Genomic DNA, 24057 nt, shown 5'->3' with positions numbered 1-24057 from the left:
CGAGACCACATGGCCTCCCACAGGTTGGCACAGTAGTCTAAAAATGGCATTTACAATCGCTATAAATGCACCTATGTGAGCGCTGCCTCCAATCTATTAACTGCCATCAACCTCGACTCAATGCAAAGATGAATTCTTAGGAGAATTTCGCCTCTGCTTCTGCCTATCAACCTCTGCCACTGCAATGCCTCTGTCCTCAAGCCACGACTGCACCCAGCTCCCGCACAACCACAGGGAGACGCTGCAACCTCCTTTGCTGTATTGATTTCGGCTCGGGCATCCACTTCACCCATAGCTTGGATTGTCATTTCATCTTCCCTTTGGCCCTGGCTGCTCATCCCTCTGCTGAGCAGTCTGCTAGCTCCACTGTGACGTTGCACACCATCGTGCCCAATTCTGGATGAAATTTGCATACGCAGGCAGACAACATGGTGCGACACCGTATGCGTAGCCATAGGGGGGGAGCCGAGGAGGCCTGAGTCACCCCCAACGCTCTCCTGCCTCGGATACCACTTCCTCTCTGGTTGAGAAAATCCTAGGTCGTTACCCAAATACACACAGTGGTAGAGGTCGCCTCCACTCGGTGGCCTCTACCTCGCCTCCCAGAAGTTTCCCCTCCATTTCTGCCCCGTCTCCCAGAGGCACTCCACCCACTCCTCAACTGCATTCCTAGAATGCCCAATTCACCTTCCGCTCTGCCCTGAATAAGCCGATCATTACGGCCACCATCACCATACGCTTTCACGAGGAAGAGCAGAGCTTTGAGGAACAAGCTACCGAGGCTGGTGGACACACCATTGCAATTCAGGAGCAAGGAACGATGGGGGGTGGTAGCACCAGAGAAATTGGGATTTCGAACATTGCTGGTGGTGGGAACACCACAGTAGGGTGCAGCCACACCAAAGCCAAACAAGAACTGGCTCAGACGAGCATTCAAGAAGCAGGGCAGCGAAGTCAGGAGCAACAGACCAGATGTGCAGGGAAGGAGGTGAATGAGGCTCCGCAAACAAACTGGGTAATGGACGAATATTGTTGTCTCGTCAGGGAAGAACACCCGGCATTGCAGGCTGGCAACATGGAGACATTGCGGCTGGCAAGTGGCGACATGGAGGAGTATAGGTGCTTCATTGTGGAGGAACACCCTTCATCGCCACCACGTCCCTAGCTTGCCACCTCGTTGCCGCATGTCCGCCTCATTGTCTGCCACCTTGCTACCACTCAGCGTGCCACACGTCCACCACACAGTCTGCCACTCAGCATGCTATGTGTCTCAGGTTTTTTGGGACTCTGTTTTTTAACTTTTTTGTTTTCAATGGGGTTTTGGTGAAAAAACTATGAGTTTTTCGACTCTTTAGTTGGTTTTTTCTTTTCTATCTCATTAGATACAATGATACCAAACTGGATGCTTTGCTGGTTTCCCCTGCGTGGGCAGCAAGCTCATTCTCTGAACTCTTTTCTGTTAGGACTAGTTTCCCTTCTGGGCAGTTCAGATCTAGACTTTACTGGTTGATGCCATTCCTCTGGCATGGTTAAGTACAGGCTCTGGCCACAGTGTATGATATCTTTTTTTCATTAATAGAATTAGTATAACTTAGAAAAAAAATGTTGGGTGATGAATGCATTTTCAGAAACATTTACTTAGTGCATTTTCTTTTCCCATGGTCATATTAACTTTTAATTCTTATTATTTATTAAACTCCCGAAACAAATTACCCTTTCCCCTATTATTAATAAAAATCTCAAAATAAATAAATATCCCTTCTTGATGGTTTGAAAAATAAACCATAAATAAAGTTAATTAAGTTGGATTACTTAATCAAACCATGATTAATTAAGAGCCAAAATCCATTGACACATTAAAAAGGGGATTAATTAGTCATCTAGATTAATTAATAGCCTCTCCACCAATACATTCACCCCCGATATCATTTAAAATATTAATCCTTCATTCGTCCAATCATATCATCCCTGATATAATTAAAGGCATTTAATTATGTTGAATATATTGATCGGACCCCTCAATTAACTCCCTAACACTTTCTGTTGTTGACTACCGCATGATCTACCTTCCCTCATCCAACGATTCTAGCTCATATCGCGCGGGCCTTTTGGTCGAATGTTAACCACCTGATACAAGTTGTTTTGACTTTTCGCCAATGCTACGTGTCATTCAATTTGTGGCATCGGGCGACCCTCTGCCAAAACCACCAACTTCCCAAAAGCGGTGCGATCAATCCCGCTTACCGCCTCCAGCAAACGACAAAGTGTCCCATCGGTTAGTTGACGCCAACTATCGTTTTCCCATTCACCCGCCAAAAGTCATTGACTTTGTACATAAAACAAAAATACTCATTGTTTTCCATTTTTATCGAGAAAAGAAACTTCTGCCTTCCACGCACGCACAAAGTACGTCCATACTAGCAACTTACTCCTAACCACCAACCACCATCAGTCGCTGAACTCCAGGCCACTGCAGACTAGTGTGCGCACCCAACAAAGCATTCACTAAAGCCATTAATGACCCTCCCTGTCAACCCAACGTTTTCCTAACAGTTTGTTTTGTTTTACAGGCGAAAAAAGACCACAGCCTTGGATAAACAATCTTCATACTAGTCATAAGACCTGTTTACTCCGATATTGTTATCAAGTCTATTCAAATAGAGATGGAAAATAAAACATAAAGTAAAAAGACAAGCAAGGGAAACGTGGAATTAAAGGGATTTATTATTGAAACATACAGTAAAAACCTAAAATATACAGTGAAGTTAAAAGGACATAATAAATAACAGTCAAAGTGTATTAGGACTAAAAAGTATCAGATTGAAGACCAAGTCAAGTAGAGCAGCTAGCATGAAGATAAATAGCAAGGAAGACAGTTACAGAGCATACAAATTCATGTCAAAGTGAAGATAGATGAAAAAGCAGAGTGGTAAACAGTAAACAATAAAAGTAAACATGGACGCAGTAAGGGTTAAACAAAGATGAAAACACTTTCACCAGCAACAATGAAGTTTTTCCAAAGTAAAAGCAAAAAACAGTTAAAAGAAATTTAAGGTTAAAAGATGAAATCAGAGCAGAAATGGTACATTCTTCAGAAATTTCCTGTTTAAGTCATAGTTTTGCAGAAACTATTGTGACCAATACAAGATGTATTTTGAAAAAATGGAGGAGGTTTTTGTTCCTAACAGACCAATCTACAAAAACCTCTCTCACTTTTTACACAGATATTTCCAAAAAGGAGATAAGTGCATGTCTTCACAACCTATTTTTCAGTTTGTGCAAAGTCTTGTTTTTGACATATTTGTGCAGAGAATATTGTGAACCGTTGGAGCTAAATTTTGGGAAACTGAGAGAGATTTATCTCAAAAACATTCTTATCTACAATAACCTCTTTCACTTTTTACATATCTATCTCGAATTGAGATATAAAATCATATCATTGGACCCTAAGTTTGTAGAATTTTTGGGGCATAATGCACAAAGGAAGGATGCAGTTAGTGACTGTGTTGCCTCATCATCACTTAAGAGTTACTATCAAATTCGAATTTCACTTCTTTGTCACCATAAATCCATAAACATAGTGCCAAATAGATTCATCAGTTTTGAATGTCCTTTATTTAAGTTCTATTATTGTAAAACAATTTGAGATATTTGTAAACCAATCTTGATATTTTTTGAAGATATTTCAGTTTAGAATTTGTATAAATACTTCTTCATTTGAAGTATTTTGGGGTGGATTCTATAACATCTCCGTAACTCTATGCTATCAAGCTGAGAAAGATTTTGTACTCAAACTTGGATTTTTGTTGGAAAATGAATGAAAGTTGAGGACATTTCATCATATTCTCGTGTAGTATAATTGCAAATAAGTATTCTATCCTTATGATTTCATGTGTTTTCTATATGTTTCAAAGTTTCATGCATCTGAAATCTAAATGATAAAATAGTCAAAGTATATCAGAATTAGCTTTATTGTTCTCTGTTATCAACAATCTACCATTTATATGTTTTCTTCAAAACTATTTGGATAAAGGAATTCTTAACTGCTCCTCTATTCCTGTAGTTTTCTCTAATAAGTTCCTAGTATAGGATTCTTAATTATCCTCTACCAGTTGACCTATATTCCTTTCCTCTTTCTAATCCTAACTTGAGGATTCTTGATTTCTCTCTAGTTTTGAGAAGAAATATCATCCATTCAAGCCCCAAAGTTTGTTTTTATCCTGCTATCCTGCCTATTGAATTCATACCTCAACAATTTGACTTAATCCAATGAATTATCCCTGATTGACTCCATAGCCCAATGGCCTAAAAGCCTAGTTTGCCCATTTGTTTTATAACTCCACCACTCAAACAAAACAACCTCACCGAACATTAATGCTAGCCTAAAATCCTTTCAAACATAACTAAATCATAAAGAGAGAGCCGTCTCTGGACTTAGGTGGACTAGCACCCAAGTCTAAAAGTTGGTTTGTAGTTACCTTGGATCCTTTCCTTATTTTAATAACTTCTAAGGAAAATCTAAGTGATAATAGAGTGATCGTCCCAAGAAGGTTGGAATAGGGGCAGGATCCTTGAGGTACCCAACCTCTTTGATTCGACTTTTCTACAGAAGCCTCGACAAGGAGTAGCAGGACTCGCTGACTGGGTAGAGACAGATGCGGATGGAGTGACAGAGAGAGTTATAGTGCAGGAGTCCCAAGATAGTGTAGAGCTAGTAGGCCGCAACAATGTGAGAGGCAGAAGATTGTTGCACCAGTGCAGGATGGCACAGAGAGGCGTGTAATAGTGCAAGATGCATGGAGTGTTATAGCAGCTCAGAGGTCAAAGAGGGAGCACTTTTCAGCAGCAAATAGAGCTTCAACATCAGAGTATGTTTCTAGTCCAACGGAGAGGTCAGTGGGGAGTCTTTTTTGTTTCTAGAGTTGTTGGAGCAACCACACTTGGGAGAAGTGTTGCATGCAGAACATTCCAAAGGTACAGGATCGAGTTTGAGTTGAATGCCTCTCTTGTTGAGAGGGAGTGTTGAAAATGGCAACAAGAAATGGTAAAAATAGAAGTGTTAAAAATAACATTGCTATAAATAATAGTTTGGGTACCAGTGCTAGATTGTGCAACAGGGAATGAAAAATGGAAGTGCTAGAAATAACATTGCTATATTTAGCAGTTCAGGATGGATTCCAATTTTATTCAGTCCCTGGACTAAAATAGGAAGTAAAATTTGAATTTGAACTTAACAACTATTTGAAAATAAATAAATAAATTCACCATGAGTTAATTAATTGTGAAAAATCAAACATGAAGTCTATGTGAGGACATGCAACAATTCCTCTATTAATTGAGGAATTTATCCATGAGTTAAAGAGATAAGGATGAGTTCTAATTTGAGTTGTAATTATTTGGCTTAGTTAACTGAGTCAAGTCCAGTTAGATTGATTTAAACAATTTGTTTAAATTAATGTGAGTTCAGTTAGTTAATGTATGCTTGCATATAACTACTGCACTTCAGATAACTAAATATTCTCTCATGAATAACTCATGCATGTCAGTTCAGAAAGAGACCCAGTTGAGATCAGAGGAGGGACAATGTACTATCAGTTGGATGGATTTTTTTCCTTAAAGGAAACTCATCCATGGAGAAGGATTTATCTCCTTTAGGATTGCACAGTTAGATCAAAGGTTAGTGAGTGTGTGAAGAGGCCAATTCACACAAGTGGCTGCACTGGACCCCAAGGAAAATGGCGCAAAGAAATAGGAGGTTTGGAGGGCAGAGGAGAAGGTTTGAGAGAGGCCTTTGACTGTCTATGAGCAATAGAGGGGTTGCAAAGAGAGTAGGATAGCTTGTGAGCTGATTCTTTTTGTAATCCAGGCTATATTTCCATTGGTATGATAATACAGAGTTGGGGTTTTAGGCCGAGGCTTTCCCCAGGTTATTTCTTTTGTGTTATGTGTGATTGATTTCCTCTTATCAGTTATATATGTTTAATTGATCTTGCTCAAATTGATTAAGCTTCCACAAAGTGTTGTAGAAGTAGATCTTGTATTGTGTTTTAGTATATTGCATAATCTGTTGATCTACAGTGGGAATTTCTACATAAGATTTGTGATTATAAGCTCAGTTTTGGTTTTCTTGCTTCTATTGATAGAAAAATGATGATGGCGTTCCTTTAAGTTGAGGGGGGGAGGTGAGAGGGGGGGTTTTTTCACAATATTCAATTTACCCCTGCTTTTGTAAATTGAATTATAATTATGAATGTCGGTGTGGAAGCATGACTGGCAGTGGAAAAATCTTGTGAAAACTTGAAAATTAAACTTAAATTTTGATGATGGCTTTAAGGAGGGGACACCCACAAATCCACTATCTAAGGGAGAGTCTGTTGTGTGCCTTAAAAAGCCATGAGTCAAACCAAATTATTTTTTGGAGTCAATTGTAGGAAAATTGAGCCACCCTCCCCTTGACAAGAATTCAAGAGATATGATTGGGGTGGTAAGAAGGGGGTGTGTTACATAACATTTTTTCACTGTCCTTGTACTCCCTGTCCATGATCCTGAAGGATTTCTATAGTGAACCCGTCATGCTTTCCCATCATGAAGAAACTCCCAGTATATCCCTCTTCATGAATAGAACAATTCCCTTTAGCATCATTTCCCAAAAATCTTCCTTTTATCCCATTTTACAAGACCAATGCTATAATGACCTATGTCCTCCTTGCACTGAGTTGCAAAGATTAAAGCCATCACTAGTGTCGATCGGAGTGACTGAGCCCTTTTTCATTTGCGCCGATCCTCTTTTGGCAAGTTTTTTAAATATGGAGTCAAAGCTTCCAGCTCTAGAAGCTTTGTAACGGAATTTTGGTAGATGGTTGGGTTGGATGGAGCTAAGGAAGTCAGTTTGGGCTCCTTTCCCCTATTAGGAGGGAACAAACTCAAGAGATAAGACCTTCTCCCATGATGAGAGGAACCATCTCCCATCTATCCAAGCTATATAAACCTCTGTTTTTCCCAAGCAAAAGCGAGTTGGAGCTTTTAGAATTTGAATTATCAACAAGACATCTATAGCTTGTAGCTTTCTAGTGCATGTTTGAGGGAGAATAGTGTGTTTTGGCGTGGTTTGAGACTAGAGGAAAAAGGCCTTAAAACTCCCATTATTGGGGCTATCCATGAAATGTTATTAGAAGTGTGGGAACCTGGATACGTCAAAGGAGACTAGCGACGTCGAGGCATTGGTTGTAATCTCTTTCTGATTTATATGAATACAACTATTGATTGATTTCCTACATGAAGTGTTATTTTACACCTTTATGGCTTAATGTTCCTTGACCTGTTAAGTAGGTTGAATATAATATTGTATGTTATTACGTTTGTTGTTTTATGTTGTTTTCTTGTTTCAGGTATTCAAAGGAAGGAAACAAAATATAGTCGAAGTGAGGAAGCAGGATCATCGCCAAGCGGAATAGCGTTCTAAGAGGTAGGTCCTCTTAATTGATTATAGCTTAAGGAGATTTTCCATAGATTGTTTGTTTGTGGCTAGACCCGCTCTCTCGGACTAGAGGAATTGTTTGTGTCCACACTTAGGATTTACCTGTGCCACAAATTGGCGACTCCGCTGGGGATCCAATCCTTCTGTTTGATTGATTGTCATTTTATGGTTTTGTGTGAACTTTTTTAGTATCACCATTTCCCTTTAGTCTTCTCTGCTTTGTGTGGTTTATTGCTCCGAGTTAGAAATTTACAGTGGCAAGTCTGGTTTTTACCTTTGGAAATTTTTACTTTTTCCTTTGAAACCTCGGCAAGTGCGGTTTTTTTCAAAATAGTCATGACGATCGAAGAAGTTTCTCTAAAACAGTCGTGCCGACGCCCTTCTGGCGCTTGTTGTTAGTTAGGTAACCATGCCGATTCCTGTAGGTGAAGATCAGGGTTTACCCTAGATCGTAGCCAGTGTGTCTTGCCCTTCTGATTTCTCTCTCTAAGCTTGTTCTGACTGTGTTCTCCTTGACTGGAAAGCTTTGTTTGCTTGGTTTATATGCTTGTTTAATTTGGCTTTTCTTCAATTTATTTCTTAAGTCCTTGGATGGTTAGTGGCTCTAGGACATCTAGGTCATCTCTCATTCAGCTGCTTGTGTGCTCAACGAGTCAAGTTGATAGTTAAGTTGCTCCTTGCATCTCATTTTTAGTCCTTTGTTGCTTTGATTTTCATTTTACGAGTTTGAAAAGCTTGGTTTATTGATTAAACATCTCTTTCCGGGCATAGATCACATTGCCCGTCTTATTCTTGGCTGAGCCATTGCATCATTAGTTTGGAAAGAATTCTCTTTTGTGCTTTGCATTTGCTTGAGGTTGATTGTATTGAAATTTTTTCATTTGGATTGTTTATGAAAGATTCATTTTTTCATTTCGTTGAAAATTACATAATTCTAGTTTGCTGAATCAATATGTTACGTTAGCTAGCATCATTGAAGACTAGAGTTGCATCAACATTTGCATTAGAAAAGAAATGAATTCTCTTTACTATTGAAAGGACTGTTTGAAGTGAACTTGATAGGAAAGATAGGAATTGGAAAGAGTTTTTCATCATTTTATTTTCAAAAAGTGAAGTAGTGAAAAGGTCATTTTGCTTTCCATTGCTTGTTTGTTTGCATTTGATTGTGTTCTCTACTCTCATTAGTGTAAATAATTCATTGAATCGAAAGAGTCTTGTCTCATTTAGTTGCATATAGGAGTTTTTGAGTCACATCGATAAGGTCTGAAAATCGAGACATAATTTCAAGATAAAATTTAAAATGAACGCAATTAACCTAAGGTGCATTTGAAATCTAACAATCACATTTAGAAGGTCTAGGCTAGAGACGTGTTTCGGCATCTTTAAACCTAGCAGCTATCGTTCGCTTTGGCACTAGACAACGCTAGTACGAACTTGTGCTCCCTGTACCGTCGTGTATATAAAGAGAGACCCCACTAGATTGCAATCCTTTATCCATAGGAAGCCAAGTCTGTCGCTTTGTAAATGTGATACACCGAACATAACATTCGGGGAGATGGCCTGCTCGTACTTCTCGATTCGTCAAGAGGTATTATGCAGTTCACTGTTACTTGATAATCATTTTTACCTAGATCATCCTAAGGAGTCATTTGATATTTTGACTCTTTAAACTTAAAATATCATCTCAGCACTTGTCGTTTCAAGCTCGTTTCAAATCGAAAGTGATAGAGTCACCTTTGCTTCTTTCTCGACTCTTAAAACATGAAAGAGCACCAGTTTGTTTATGCATCTTAAAAAATTGTTGCCCACGATCTCATAATATTCCTGTTAGTCTTTTCTATACCAAATTATGAGTATTCCTTTTAAATACATTTTAAAGCCTTGGAATTTATCTCTCTCTGCCTGTTATTTGAGATGAATCCATTGTGGCTGGACCATAAGGTTCGACTAGTTCCTCTTCCTCTCCTCCGTCTGAAACATTGTCTGAGGAGCCGTTTGCTGAATTACCGTAGTCACTTGAGGACCAAGGTGTTGAACTTGGAATTGTTCTAAGCATTCAACCTTTGTCATCCCGTCTTCCACCTCCCTTTGAAACTGGGTCACTTTCTGACATTGGCCTAGAATCTCCGGATAATCCTATCCAGACTCCCGAGATTCCACTGACTTTTGAAGTTCAGCTTGGACTGGTTGTTTATCCCCCGAATCCTTTGTTCGATCCTATTGTGTTATCACCGCAACGTCTGTGTAGTCTGTACAATCAGCCGGGTATTTCTTTGGAATTATCCCCTCAAACATCTTCGGTTGTTCGTCGTCGCTTGTTTCCACCCATGGAATCCAAAGGTGAAAATTCTCCTCTCCGGTTCACTCAGAGGTTTCCACTCTACACAGTGTCGAAGAGGAGGAATATCCTTTTCCTCCTGAAGGTTTCCCCTACATGGGAAGCATCCCAACCAATGTTCACCCTGAGTTACCGCCAAACTACATGACTTTAACTCAGTTGGTTTTGAGTACACCTAGTGGCTCATCGCTATATCATAACCCTATCTGGTGTTCTGGTGCTAGACCTACCTTAGGTCCGTTCATCTGGAACCCAACTTCACAGCCAATTGCACATTCTGAAGATACTTCAGTTCTAGCGCAACCCATCGTCCCGAACCCTCTTGTTTCGTCGGCCCAAGTAACCTGTACAGTTTAGCCAAAAGTCTCGGGTCATGTCTCTGTCAGTTCTTCGATTCCTACAGTAAGTGGATAGGTTGTGCGACTGCTTGAGGGGAAAAGTCTGAATGTTTCTATGATGTCTGGCACAACCAATGTGAGTGGCTCACAAGCTCACATGGTTGGGATGAACCAGCCTTCCTCTGGTGCCATTCCAAACCCTGTTGGTCCTGCTGGATCAAGCAATGCCCAATACCAATAGGTTCAAAATACTGTTGGTCCATCTGAGTCAAGTAATCTCCATTACCAACAGCCTAATATGGCTCAGGTTTAGTACCAACCTCCTTATGTTCCATATGGTTCACAAGCGATGGTTAATCCGCCTTATGTCCTTCAGCCTGGACAATATGTTCAACCTGGTCCATCTGTTGCACTTGACGAATATGGCCAGATACAGTTTGGAAATTTTCAAGGTGTCATTCCAGGAACTATTCAAGTACCCTTGCAACAACACTGACAACTTCTGCAGCACCAAGGACATCTGTTGTTGCAGCAAGGGCCATCCATGCAGCAACAAAGCCATATAATGCCGCAGTAAGGACAACTACAACAACCGCAGGGAAAACCCTTGCAATCGTTGCAACAAACCATACAAGTGCAAATGCAGTATGTTCAACAATCCTCCCTGCCCATGCCTTCACAAGGTCAACCACTACAACCACAGAGACAACCTTTGTAGCTGCAAGGTCAAACCTTGTAGCAGCAAGGTCAACCTAGACAACAACGACCCTTATACTCATATCAACAGGGTCAGCCTTTGCAGGGGAAAGGTCAAGGTCAAGTGCTGCAGTAACAGGCCCAAAATCCCTATGTCCAAGGGCAACAGGTTCAGAATCCTCTTGTTCAGGGGCAGCAAGTCCAAAATCCTTATGTCCAAGGGTAGCAGGTCCAAAATCCATATGTCCAAGGGCATGAGGTTCAAAACCCTTATGCTCAGGGACATCAGGTGCAACATCTATATGTCCAAGGTCAATAGGCTCAACAACCTTTTAACCCGTATATTGCTTATCAACAACCTATGGCTGGATAGTTTGAAGGCTTTCAAGGTTAGAATCCTTCCTATGGGCAAGGTAACCCATAGTGGTGGAAAAATAAAATTCCATATCGACAAAACCCTCCACTATGGGGACAAAATCCTTACTAGCGGGGATGGGCTCCTCTGGTTGGACCCGCTTATCAGCCTCCAATGCCTTTCAATACTCAATTGTCGTTCTTGGCTACACTAGAGTTGCCAGATGTGTCTAGACTCACGAATGATCTGATTCTTCATTGGCCATACTGGCCTTCGATCCTCCAAGATCCTGAGCGATTGTCCAAAGTTTGAAGGAAAAGTGAAAGAGGATCCACAAGCCCAAGTGATGACATATCACCTCTGGTGCTCCTCGAATTCCTACGTTAATGATTCCATTCGTCTTCAAATTTTCCAACAAACTCTTACAGGTGCTGCAGCCAAGTGGTATATCGAGCTCCCTTAAAATACTTATCATGACTTTAATAGTCTCACCATGGCCTTTCTCACACATTTCCAGTTGCCAACTCAATATGAAACTGGCACCCATCTGCTAACATCGCTCAAGCAAGATACTATGACCCACATCTTCAATCACATCCATGAATGGAGATGTAGGCGCTGCCTGATTAAGTTTGAAATTTCTAATCAGTTGTTGACCGAGTGGTTCACCAAATCATTCATTAACAAAATTGCTGAGGACATTGCTATGGGAGACTGTGTCACTGAGGAACAAGCCATTGCATGTGCCTAGTATCTTGACCTCATCTATTCGCAATCTGGTACGTTATATGATGTGTTACCCGATGCGCCAAGACCATCATTTGATTTGATGACATCTAAGTCTCCTACTACACCTCTTGTTGGTGGAGTAATTGGTCCAGTGACTTAGACCCTTGTGAAATCTCCTTCCTAACAGAAGTTGGTCTCCAACAATGTTTCAAATGAGTCTTCTCTTAATCCACCTGGCCCTGGTAAAACATCAGAGGTCCATGTTGTTCAGTCTACCATAGTGAACAAATCCTCTAAAGGTAAGAAGAAAGGCAAAAGCAAGGGTAAAGATGATGCCCCAAAACAGGGTCTTCCCAAGTCATCTGCTGGTGATACTTCTCAACGGAAGCCCAAGTATCCATGCCTCATCTGTGAGGAGGATCACTATACTAAGGATTGTCCCAGACCATACGAAGTTAGTCGTTTTCTCAAAGGGATCCCAGCTGTCTAAAAAGAGCCCTTTCCATCCCAACAGATCCAAATGGTAGAACACCCTCAATTATCCGCTTCCTCAGGTTCACAAGTGTTCATGATGAGTACAACGATTAACATGGCTACCAGGTCAAAATATGATCAAACTCCTACCTCGACAACAGGGAAAGAAAAAGAAGGCTCCCCTTCCTCTTTTGCCCCATCAAGTTCTGGTCCTCTCCATGTAGAATGACCTAATCATGATTCCACCATTCGACCACCCTCTTGAGGTGTGCTGAGGAAGTCCTCGTGCAATCCAAACGCTCGAGCTGCTCAACATTATGACATTGTTGAAGATTTGGCTCAAGCACCATCAATTATGTATGCTCTCGAGGTCCTTCAAAGCTGCCCTTCTCAACAGAAATCATTACTATCGGCTATTGGGGGTATTGATCCTACCGATTCTAATCTTATCTATTTTGACCTGGAAAACCACATTCCATGTTTGCCTCATCGAATTTCCTTTCTCAATCAGGTAATCATAAATCAGAAAATCATTCATAGGACCATCATTGATGAAGGTGCTTCTACCTACATCATGCCTGTCACTTGTTGGAAGGAAATTGGTTCCCCTACTCTGAACTAGTACCCTAACACTTTGGAAGCTTTTGACGGGCGCGATTTGCGACAATTCGGTGTCTTATCCAACCTTGTCATTACTTTGGAGGCCAAGACAGTACACGTCGAAGTAGAGATCGTTGACGCTAATCTCAATTAGAATATTCTACTTGGACAGAGTTGGACCCATGCCATGCATGTTTTAGCCTCCTCCCTTTTCCACGTGATTCGTTTTCGCCATCAAGGGAAGATAGTCACAGTCGACCAACTGTCCCTCTTTGCCTCTTCTTCCTCGGATTGCAATGTTCCATATGTCAAGCACACTGGTTCTCCTTATGAGAGTGTGGGGGTAGGGCTTTTTAAAGATCTTTCCTTGAAGGGAATTTTTCCACTCCCACCTCCTCATGTTGCCTTTGTCAACATGATCTCGGCGAAATATGATCCTTGGGTCATTACTTCATCGGATCTTGTTGATACATGGGGTGAGGTTATGCCGCTAAGTCCCGCTAAAATCAATTATGTGGAGATTTTTTTGGCCTCAAGTTTAGTATCCTTTGATCATTCTATTTCGAGAATGTCCCTCGACGCGTATTCTTAATCCCCGTGGCTTGGTTCTTCAAAATCCCCCGATACCTTAGCCAAGAATTTTCTTTCTGACGAGAGTATCATGGAATTAATGTCTCTGGAAGAAGTACCTTGGAATGACACTCATCATTGTTCCTCATTCTTCCCTAGCCCGACGATCATGTCTACTTGTCTTGAGGATTTCTCTTCTCAGTTCGCGACCCTACCACTTCAGAAACTGATCACGACTCATGAAGTTTGTTCGGAAGGGAACATGGGTAACATTAACCAAACGATGCCAATTGATATTTCTATTAAGCCTGGTGTCGTTGAAAATATCCATATTGGGGTAACTTGTTCTCGAGATGAGATCAAGCTCTATACTCGTCTATTCCAAGAGTTCCGAGATGTGTTTGCGTGGTCGTATGAAGAAATGCCCGTCATTCACCCAAGTATAGTCGTGCACAAAATACCAACTTATGCTCATGTGAAGCTCATTCGCTGACGGCTTCGCCCAGTGCACCCTAGAAAAACAGTCGTCATCAAGGGTGAAGTTGAAAAACTTCTCAAAGCTAGATTTATTTATCTGATCCCTCTTATAGATTGGGTGTCGAATATTGTATTGGTCACAAAGAAATGAGGCGCTATTTGCGTTTGCGTCGATTACCATGATCTCAATCGTGCCTGTCCAAAGGATAATTACACCACTCCCTTCATTGATCAGATCATTGATGAATGTACTAGGAGCAAAATCTTCTCCTTTATGGATGGTTTTTCTGGTTACAATCAGATTAACATTGCGCCGACTGATCAAGATAAGACAACCTTTATCTGTCCGTGGGGTACCTTCGCATATAAAAAGCTCCCTTTTGGCCTTAAGAATGCTGGGATACATTTCATAAAGCGATATCTTATGCATTCCACGACATTAGAAACATCATTTAGCCTTACTTGGATGATCTTCCCACTCATTCTAGTAAGCACCGTGATCACCTTGATCATCTCTGACAATTTTTTCTTCGCTATAGACACTACAACATTCAGCTGAATCCACATAAACTTGTCTTCTACATCGAATCTGGACGACTCCTCGGCTTTATTGTCTCTAAGGAAGGTATTCGCGTTGATCCTCTTAAAGTTGAGGCCATTGTTAATTTACCCCCTCCATCTTCATTGCACCAATTTCAGAGTCTGCAGGGAAAGAAAATTTCCTCCGTCGTTTTGTACCGAATTATGCTATGCTAGCTTCAGGGTTCACCCGGTTTCTCAAGCAAGGAACACCCTTTGTTTGGGATGAGATTTCCCAAAAGTATTTTGATGAAATCAAGGTTATTCTCATAAATTAACCTTTGCTACATCCCCTGAATTATCATCGATATTACTTCCTTTATCTAGGTGCAACCTCTAGTACCATCGCTATGGTGTTGGTACAAGACGATGACGAAGGAAATGAACATGTCATTTAGTTCCTTAGTCGCAATCTCCTCAACATTGAGATGCGTTATGCTCACGTCGAGAAGTTGTCTTTGGCCACCGTACAGGCTGTTCAACACTTTTGGCACTACACCCTCCTCCGCACTACTACTGTGATTTCTGAATGCAACCCCATGACCTACATCCCGACTCGTTAGTTGCTGGGGGGCAAGTATTCTAAGTGGATTGTTATTCTCCAAGAATTCGATTTGGTGTTCACTACTGCCAAATATGAGAAATCACTAGTATTTATTGAGTTGATTTGCTCCCTTCCCTCCACTTCTCTTCCTACTGGTGTCGATGAGCAGCTCTCGGATGAGACTCTTTTCCTGATTAGCACCCTTGACCCTTGCTACAGTGATATTATCATATATCTCCAGACATCCACCTTCCGGTCTGCGTTGACTAAGGATGATCGCTGACACATTCAACATTTATCTCAACCTTACCGTATTATTGGAGATACTTTATGTTGCGTTGGTGTCGATTCCGTTCTTCGCCGATGTCTAACTCTCGAGGGGGCTGAGAGAGTCTTGAATGATTTCCATTCTGGCGCATGTGGCAGTCATATGTCTGGATATGCTACTTCTCAAAAAATACTTCGTGTTGGTTATTTCTGGCCCTCCCTCTTCAAGGATTGCATTCTTGCTTTTCGCAAATGCCATGAGTGCCAAATTTACCAGTGAAAGATGTGCGCTCCACCCCCTCACCTACACCCCGTTATTATCGTTGGTCCTTTTGCTAAATGGGGCATCGACTATATTACATGTAACCCTCGTTCGGCCAGGGGCATAGTTATATTATCATTGCTGTGGATTATTTCACCAAGTGGGTTGAAGCGATGCCTACATACTTTGTAGACGGTAAAACAACGGCTCAATTTCTATTCAATCACATTATTTCCATGTCTGGAGTGCCTCAGGCCATTGTCACCGACCATGGCTCCCACTTTCGAGATTACATGATGGTTGAGTTGACCTCTACGTTGGGTTTACATCACGATGGTTCAACCTCGTATTACCCTTAGGCCAACGACCAAGTTGAAGCTGTGAACAAAGTCTTGGTTACAATGCTTCAACGCATCATTGGGATGCACAAGTCAAATTGGCATCTCTTGCTCTTTTCAGCTCCGTGGGCTTACCAAAACTCGACTAAGGACGTGACTGGATTCACACCCTTCCAACTAGGCTACGGTCTAGAAGCAACTTTACTGATTGAGTGCGAAATTCCATCCCTCAAGCTGGTTGTCGAACTTCTCCCTGAGACTTCACCTCAGGAAAAGCATCTCGTTATTTAGAACAACTTGATGAGGCTCACCGTCTTGCTGCTTTGGTCATTGAAGCACAAAAAATAGGTCAAGTCCCATTTTGATTAGTCTGTTTCTCCTCGAGCTTTTTCCGAAGGCGATTTGGTTCTTCTGTATGAACAGGCTAATGATAAACTCGGGGTAAGCAAGTTTGAACCCATGTGGCATGGGCGCTACATTGTTAAAAAAGGGGCCTATGAGCTTATTGACTATGAGGGAAATCCATTAGACAAACCTCATAACAGGATTTATCTCAAAAATTACTATGCTCAGGTCATCTTGCATGGTTACTTTTGTATAATAGTGTGTCATTCATTTTTTGTACAGTGTGGTTTGGTGTGTTGTTTTTTAAGCAGCTTCCTACTTATTATGTTTTTACCTGCTTTGTAGACGTCTGTGACTCCTCACATTGGTTTCGCTGAAGGTGCTTGCCGTAGTACCCAAAATCTATCACCTCCGGCATGGGCTACTTACAACCTCCATGGTGAGTTGATTGATCTTCAAGGTATTTGTTTAGGTCAAACAACTAATAACATTGATGAGTATAACGCAGTTATCGAATTGTTGTCAGAAGCCATTGCTCTTGACATTTGAGAATTGGTTGTCAACCTTGATTCACAACTTCTTGTTCTTCAACTCAACGAGCAATATTTCATTAGAAACCATCAAATATTGAGAATGTATCTACGTATTCGTCTACTGGAGAGAAATTTTGATTACATTACATCTCATCATATTCCTAGACATATGAATACATTGACAGATGCATTAGCTAATTATGTGCTAGATAGACATTTACAAAACATGTGAAAAAATGAAAACAAATCATTTGTACCATAGTAAGCAAGGAAATATAGCATATATATGTGTGTGTGTGGATAATGTTTGATAATTATCATACATCAAAACACCCAAAAATAATATGTGTGTTCAAAATACGTTCATGGCTCGCAGGCCTAAAAATGTGGAATGCTAAACCTATGCACTAAACAACATGATGCTCATGGTAGCATCTAACTGTTCGGACTACACAAGTCAGCAGTTGGCGAATTCGATCCGATACCCCCACTATATGCCTCTGATACTGGCATGGGACATCACCGATCTGGGCATACTCTGGGATACCATGGTTCAATCCCTCGAGGTTCCGCGTGATCTCCTCCTCGTTGTTGCTTCCTTCCTCATAAGGGGAGACCTCGAACTGCAGAGAAACGCGCCTGGCAATTGGGGACATCCCAACAGGGCATTCTGGTCCAACATCTGCATTCATAAAATCAAATGTCATGAACACATATATCTAAAAAACAATAAAAATTAAAATTAAAATGGTTTGTTGTTACCTCCATCATCATAATCCTCCCCCTCTCGGAGCGGCATATCCAGATCATTGCAGAAGTCGGTGTCATTGTAAGGCCAATCCTCCACTACGATTAATTGTTGTCATAGCCACAAGAAGAAGGCGAGCTTATAGGACATCTGTTGGCCTCTAGTAATCCTAGGCATTAATGCACTCCAACGGACCATCTGTGGGTCTCGTGGCAATGGCAGTTCCACCTTAGCCACCTGGTAGTGAAACAACAGAACCCGCTCCACGAAGAAGGTCACTAGAACCGAACCATAGCAAAAATGCTTCAGGTTTCCCGCCTTAGCTTTTGATAGTTGGTGCTTCATGTTGACCTTCATAGCTTTCTCGCATTTGAAGATCTTAGGCATTGTATAGTCGATAACATACTGAAAGTTTGACTTTTTGGTTTCATGCTCTGCTTGAGATCCAACCACTCTGTTTATGGTTAATAGTAGCACTCTTGTTGAGTCTTGAAAATGTCATTCATTTCCATTACACTTTCACTATTATGTCCATTATATCACCTCCATTTCACCTCCATTTCACTACTATGTCACCACATTCATCCCACTTTCATTATCATTGGGCCACCTTTATGTTTTTCCAATATTTATTATTTCTAAGCCTTTTAAGTGAATTTGTGGTTAAACATTAGAAAATAATGTGCATATGCTTATACCTAACAAATGGGTTGAGATTGTTGACATGTGTAGGTTGAAAGGAGACTTCTAGAAGACCCTTATGTGGCACTCTAAGGCCAAATTCGAATTTGGTTGGAAAGAATCATGGGATCATGAGGATATGTGTCACATCTCCTAATTGTATTGTAACTCTAAAAAGACATGTGTCTTATCAGTTCCTATTCTGATTAGGACTCTAGAGGTAGAGGGAGAGATTCATGGATTCTCATTAATGAGATGGCTCTCATCTTTTTGTATAAATAGGAGATCTCTCTCCTTCATTTGTTAGTTTTTTAGTCTTTTCTTAGTCCTTTTAGCTTGTTAGTCCCATGGATTTTGAAAGCTTTTGTACTTTGTACTTTTGAAGAAATTGAATAAAGCTTTGATGTTCTCAACATGGAAGGAGATGTGAAGTAGATGTCATGGAGCATATTAGGATGTAAGTAGAGTAGATTTCATTTTGTAAATATTGCTTTGTAGAATGTAAGGTAGATTAGATTTTTCATTCATGCAATTTTAATTCATGCAAGTGTGTTTAATTTTGCTTTGATTTCATAGGTAGTAGGGGGCCCCTGGCTTGTATAGTTGTCACTTTAATTTCTTGTATTTCTTTTTCTGATTTTCATGTATATTAATGTACAGTTTGAATTACTGCATTTTATTTTCTTTTTAACATGTATATTATTGTACATAAATTGCTTTCAAGTTGATTGTAGATTAGTGATGCACATAGCCTTTTAATCAACTAATGACGTGATAGAATCATCTTGTCCTTTTGCTGAAGCAGCAAGGATACTGGGTCTCATAGTCATTCTCTCATTATTTGATTATTGCATTTTATTTTGATTGAGCTAGTTGTATATTTACACTTTTGTTTAAATACTAACTCCATCAATAACATGTTTTAAGTTCTTTTGAAGTGCTAAGTTTTGGAAGTTACCATTAAGGACATAGGCCTTGTCTTGAAATCTTTATCCATACTTGTCCTTTAAAAGTATTCTTAAGACCTTAGAAAACCAACAAGAACAAAACCCCAAAAACAAAATAAACTATAAAACAACGAAGTAAGAGAAAGGTTAACTAAGCACATATAGTGCACCACACTTCATCAGTTTACGATACCTGGATTGATAATTTATGTAGAGCAATTTAAGACATTAAATTGACTAGACAACTCTCCACGTAAGATCTTGAACGATCATGGTCTTTATCTTTCCACTTTTTGATTTTAGTGTTTCTGGGCAATGTTCAGCAAGCAACATGCTTACACTTGCCCCAATAGGTCTGGACCCATACATATTGACTGGTTCCCCTCGTCGGGACAATCCTGTGATGAAATAAATGTTGGAAGTTTCCAACTCCAGTTCTTGGTCCCAAATGATAAAAACTTCCTGATTGATATCCCAGAGACTGATTAGATACCGCAACAATTTGGGTTGAGCCCGCATCCCTGGTGTGAGGAAGAACTTGAGGAGCCAAAAGTTCCTCAAAGCATCCAAGCAATTTGGATAAGCCATTGCTTGTGTGTCAATATCTTCATGCTCGCGTTCCTTCCAATCCACCATTTTTCACGATTCTTTTCCTGCAAAAACCATTTAATCAAGTCAATAAACATCTTTGGTCAGAAAAATTTGGGTTTAATTGGACAAACTAGTTAAGAACTTGAATTTTTTTTGTTCACGGCGCCGACGCGACTGTTTTAAGAATAGTAGTGACGACAACGCGCTTGACAGTTTTCATAACCCTTTATTGGTGCGCATTCGTGCCTAGAAATCCTACCAACCAAGGGCAATTCTTTTTGGACAAAACGTCCTTAGAAAAAAACACAAAATGGTTAAAAACAGGTAAAATAAGCATTAAAAATTGAGCTTAAGGTCTTGGCTCTTACCTGCAACTGACAACTCGACGAATGACCTCCCGGATCTCCCGCAATCTGCTCCTAAATAACTAGGGCACAAATGGGTAAAAATCTCTTCACACAAAGGTAAAATGGTAAATGGTAAAAAATAATTATCTTTTCGTCATTTTATTCCTTTTTCATGAAATAATAGTGTTTTAAAAGTATTTTTGACCTATTTTGCCTCAGAAATTAGATAATGCATTTACCTTTTGTGCAGCGACAGGTGACAGGTTATTGATGATGGTACTGGAGTCATGTTTAAGCACTTTTCTTGACTCGTAAAACTCTAACGAAAAGATTGCCAAGTATTTTTCCCTTTTTGACTCGTTAAATAGAATAAAAACGGGTGGTGGGGGGGGGGGTTCACTTTCAAGCTCTTGTCTGACTATTTAAACATGAAATATTGAGCTCTTGTCATTTTGAACTCGTTAAAGGCTGCGAAATGTCGTTTACCCAGTATATGTTTACCCCTTTTTCGGGCTGGGCTTAACTATTTACGAAAAAGGTACTCCTTGATTGAAATGGTCAAGCGGTTCTCTAAAGTATCGTTTTACACATTTTCGGGCTCGAGAGACACAAATGCACAAAAAGGGACCTTGCAAAGTTTTATTTTCCGTGTCTTTTTCAAACTCTCTAAACATGAAAAAGATACCCAGTTACACCTTTGTCGGACTTGTTAAAACATTAAAAATCATCACCATGATGAACATGAGCTTCTCCTTCCTAGGGATCATTAAACTTACTAGGTCAGATTCGTTTGAAGGATGAACTTACAGTGCAAACACATGCTATCTCCTTCAAGCTTGGGATAAAAAATAATTGGTGTACCTGCCAGAAATGGTGGGGGAAAATTGGAAATTCTATAATTCGTGTCGGAAGCTCACTCTTGAACATGACACTCTCAGTTTCGTGTCGGGTTGGGATATCCTCACTTCATTTTTTATTTTCCCGGGTTGGGCCATCCATTTTGCATTCCATTTGATCTCTGCCACGTCATCATGACCACCAATCCTATGGATCCAAAAGCGGCCAAACTCCGGAATTGTGTCGCCAATATGTTCAAGAGTTAGTCCCTCTACAGTTACACTTACTCTTGATTCTCTGTATCATTCGAAATCATTTGCATCCCTTTGTCTCGTGTCGATGATGTGGGATACATCTTGGCCCTCCTTTGACACGGTCGCTTCCTGTCGACTTCAGCTCATTATCTAGGAAGCTAGCCGAGAGACTCCCTTCCAGTACCTTAGAGCTTGCATGCCCTAATGGCAAGTTCTTCACACTCGACGAAAAGTTCACATCATTTGCTTTCGATCGGGTGATTTCATAGGTGTTTGAGTTTAGTTCCTTTATCCACATTTCATTGATTGTGTTGCTAGTACCTTGAGAACCATTATCATTATTGGTGGTTTATCTGGTGCTTGTTAACGGTTCACATCATTGACTAGTAATCAAGCGATTTTATAGCATTTTCGACTTCAATACATCTATTCACATGTTAGAATTTGTACTTTGATCAGGTCGTGTTGGAGCGCAAGACCTTGGGCTCAGATTACAAAAGTCCAGGTTGCAAGGCGGTGTGACATGATCATGCTGATATACATGTCTCTTTCAGATGGATGGATGCAACCATACCATGAGTTGTTATATGTGATCCTTCTCTTTATTGGATGGCTGCGCCCATGCCTTGGATCCATTTATATGATCATTCTTTGGATGGTTGCGTCCATACCACGATTCATGTATCATTTGTTAGAGTTTTCAGTGATGTATATGTATCTATGCTTTCTTGCAGGTTTTCCGATGATGGACTTTGGTTCCCCGCATCCACTTGTAAAGCATTTCACCCCTCACTCTAGTTCAACCTTCATGCTTTAGGGGGCATCTTTTACACAACATTTTTTCATTGTCCCTGTACTCCTCGTCCATGATCCTGGAGGACCTCTACAATGAAATTGTCATGCTTTCCCATCATGAAGAAACTCCAAATATATCCCTCTTCATGAGCAAAACAATTCCCTTTTGCATCATTTCCCAAAAATCTTCCTTTTATCCCAGTTTACAAGGCTAATGCTAATGACTTGTGTCCTCCTCATGCCGATTTGCAGAGATTAAAACCATCACTAGTGTCGATCGGAGCGACTGAGCCCTTTTCAATCACGCCGATCTTCTTTTGGCAAGTTTTTTAAATATGGAGTCAAAGCTTCCAGCTCTAGAAGCTTCATAATGGAAGTCTGGTAGACGGTTGGGCTAGATGGAGCCGAGGAAGTCAGTTTGGGCTCCTTTCCCCTATTAGGAGGGAGCAAAATCAAGAGATAAGACCTTCTCCCATGATGAGAGGAACCATCTCCCATCCATCCAAGCTATATAAACATCTCTTTTTCCCAAGCAAAAGCTAGTTGGAGCTTTTAGAATTTGAATGATCAACAAGACATCTATAGTTTGTAGCTTTCTAGTGCATGTTTTAGGGAGAATAGTGTGTTTTGGTGTGGTTTGAGACTAGAGGGAAAAGGCCTTAAAACTCCCATTGTTGGGGCTATCCATGAAATGCTAGCAGAAGTGTGGGAACCCCGATACGTCGGAGGAGACTAGCGACGTCAAGGCATTGGTTGTAATCACTTTCTGATTTATATGAATACAACTATTGATTGATTTCCTACATGAAGTGTTATTTCACACCTTTATGGCTTAATGTTCCTTGACCTGTTAAGTAGGATGAATACAATATTGTATGTTATTACGTTTGTTGTTTTCTTGTTTCAGGTATTCGAAGGAAGGAAACAAAAGATAGCCAGAGTGACGAAGCAGGATCATCACCAAGCGGAATAGCATTCTAAGAGGTAGGCCCTCTTAATTGATTCTAGCTTAAGGAGATTTTCCATAGATTGTTTGTTTGTGGCTAGAACCACTCTCTTGGGCTAGAGGAATTGTTTGTGTCCGCACTTAGGATTTAACTGTGCCACAGGATGGTGCCCATTGCCCTAGTGAATCAAGGAGAATGGCTGCATGGGCTCTCAAAATCATAGGGGATGCTGGGAAGAGGAGACTACTCCTTAGAAAACAAAAGGGGGGACAACAAAAGCACAGTAAAAAAACATTGGAAAAACAATAAGAGAATAAACGGAGAAAACACACGAGAGGAAAAACACATAGCTGAAAGGAATCTTATTGGTTCTTGCATGATAAATCTCTCTCTCTCTCATTTTTACTAAAAGGAAGAGGACATTCAAAGCCAAATGCGGATAACATGGAGTGGTGGAGCGGTGATAATAGTAGATAGAGCAAGGATGGCGCTGATTGCAAAGCCCTATGTTTTGAATTGAACTGTTGTGAATTTGGGTGATATCCCCCGTGAATTTGTCGATGCTATAGAATCATGTTATCCCAACTCGAGTGGTCAATGGGAGGTTCAATGGATGACTAAATCACTGTGGTGCTTGTTGTATAACTGATTGGATAAGGAAACTTGAGTCATTGTGGTGCTTGCTGAGTAGCTGATAAACCACCTCTATAGTGGACTATAGACCTTTGTGGTGCTTGCTATGAAAAGAAAACTGATAAACCACCTAGACAGTGGATTCCAAATCTCGGAATAAGCAATTCCCAACCTGGACCTTGGGTGAGGCCCTGCAAATGGACTCAAAGAGTGAGTGAGTCATTGTGGTGCTTACTACTGAAGAGAAATTGATAAACCACTTGGACAATGGTCTCCATATCTTGAGTACATGATCAAGCCATTGGTCTGAATTTTCCCTGAATAAGCTTCCCCTCATAATTCAGATTTTGATTGA

Source organism: Pinus tabuliformis, chromosome 9 (genome assembly GCF_031772625.1).
Source record: "Pinus tabuliformis cultivar Carrire ecotype Pingquan chromosome 9, CPIR1, whole genome shotgun sequence".
NCBI lineage: Eukaryota > Viridiplantae > Streptophyta > Pinopsida > Pinales > Pinaceae > Pinus > Pinus tabuliformis.
This window is presented reverse-complemented; position numbering follows the sequence as displayed.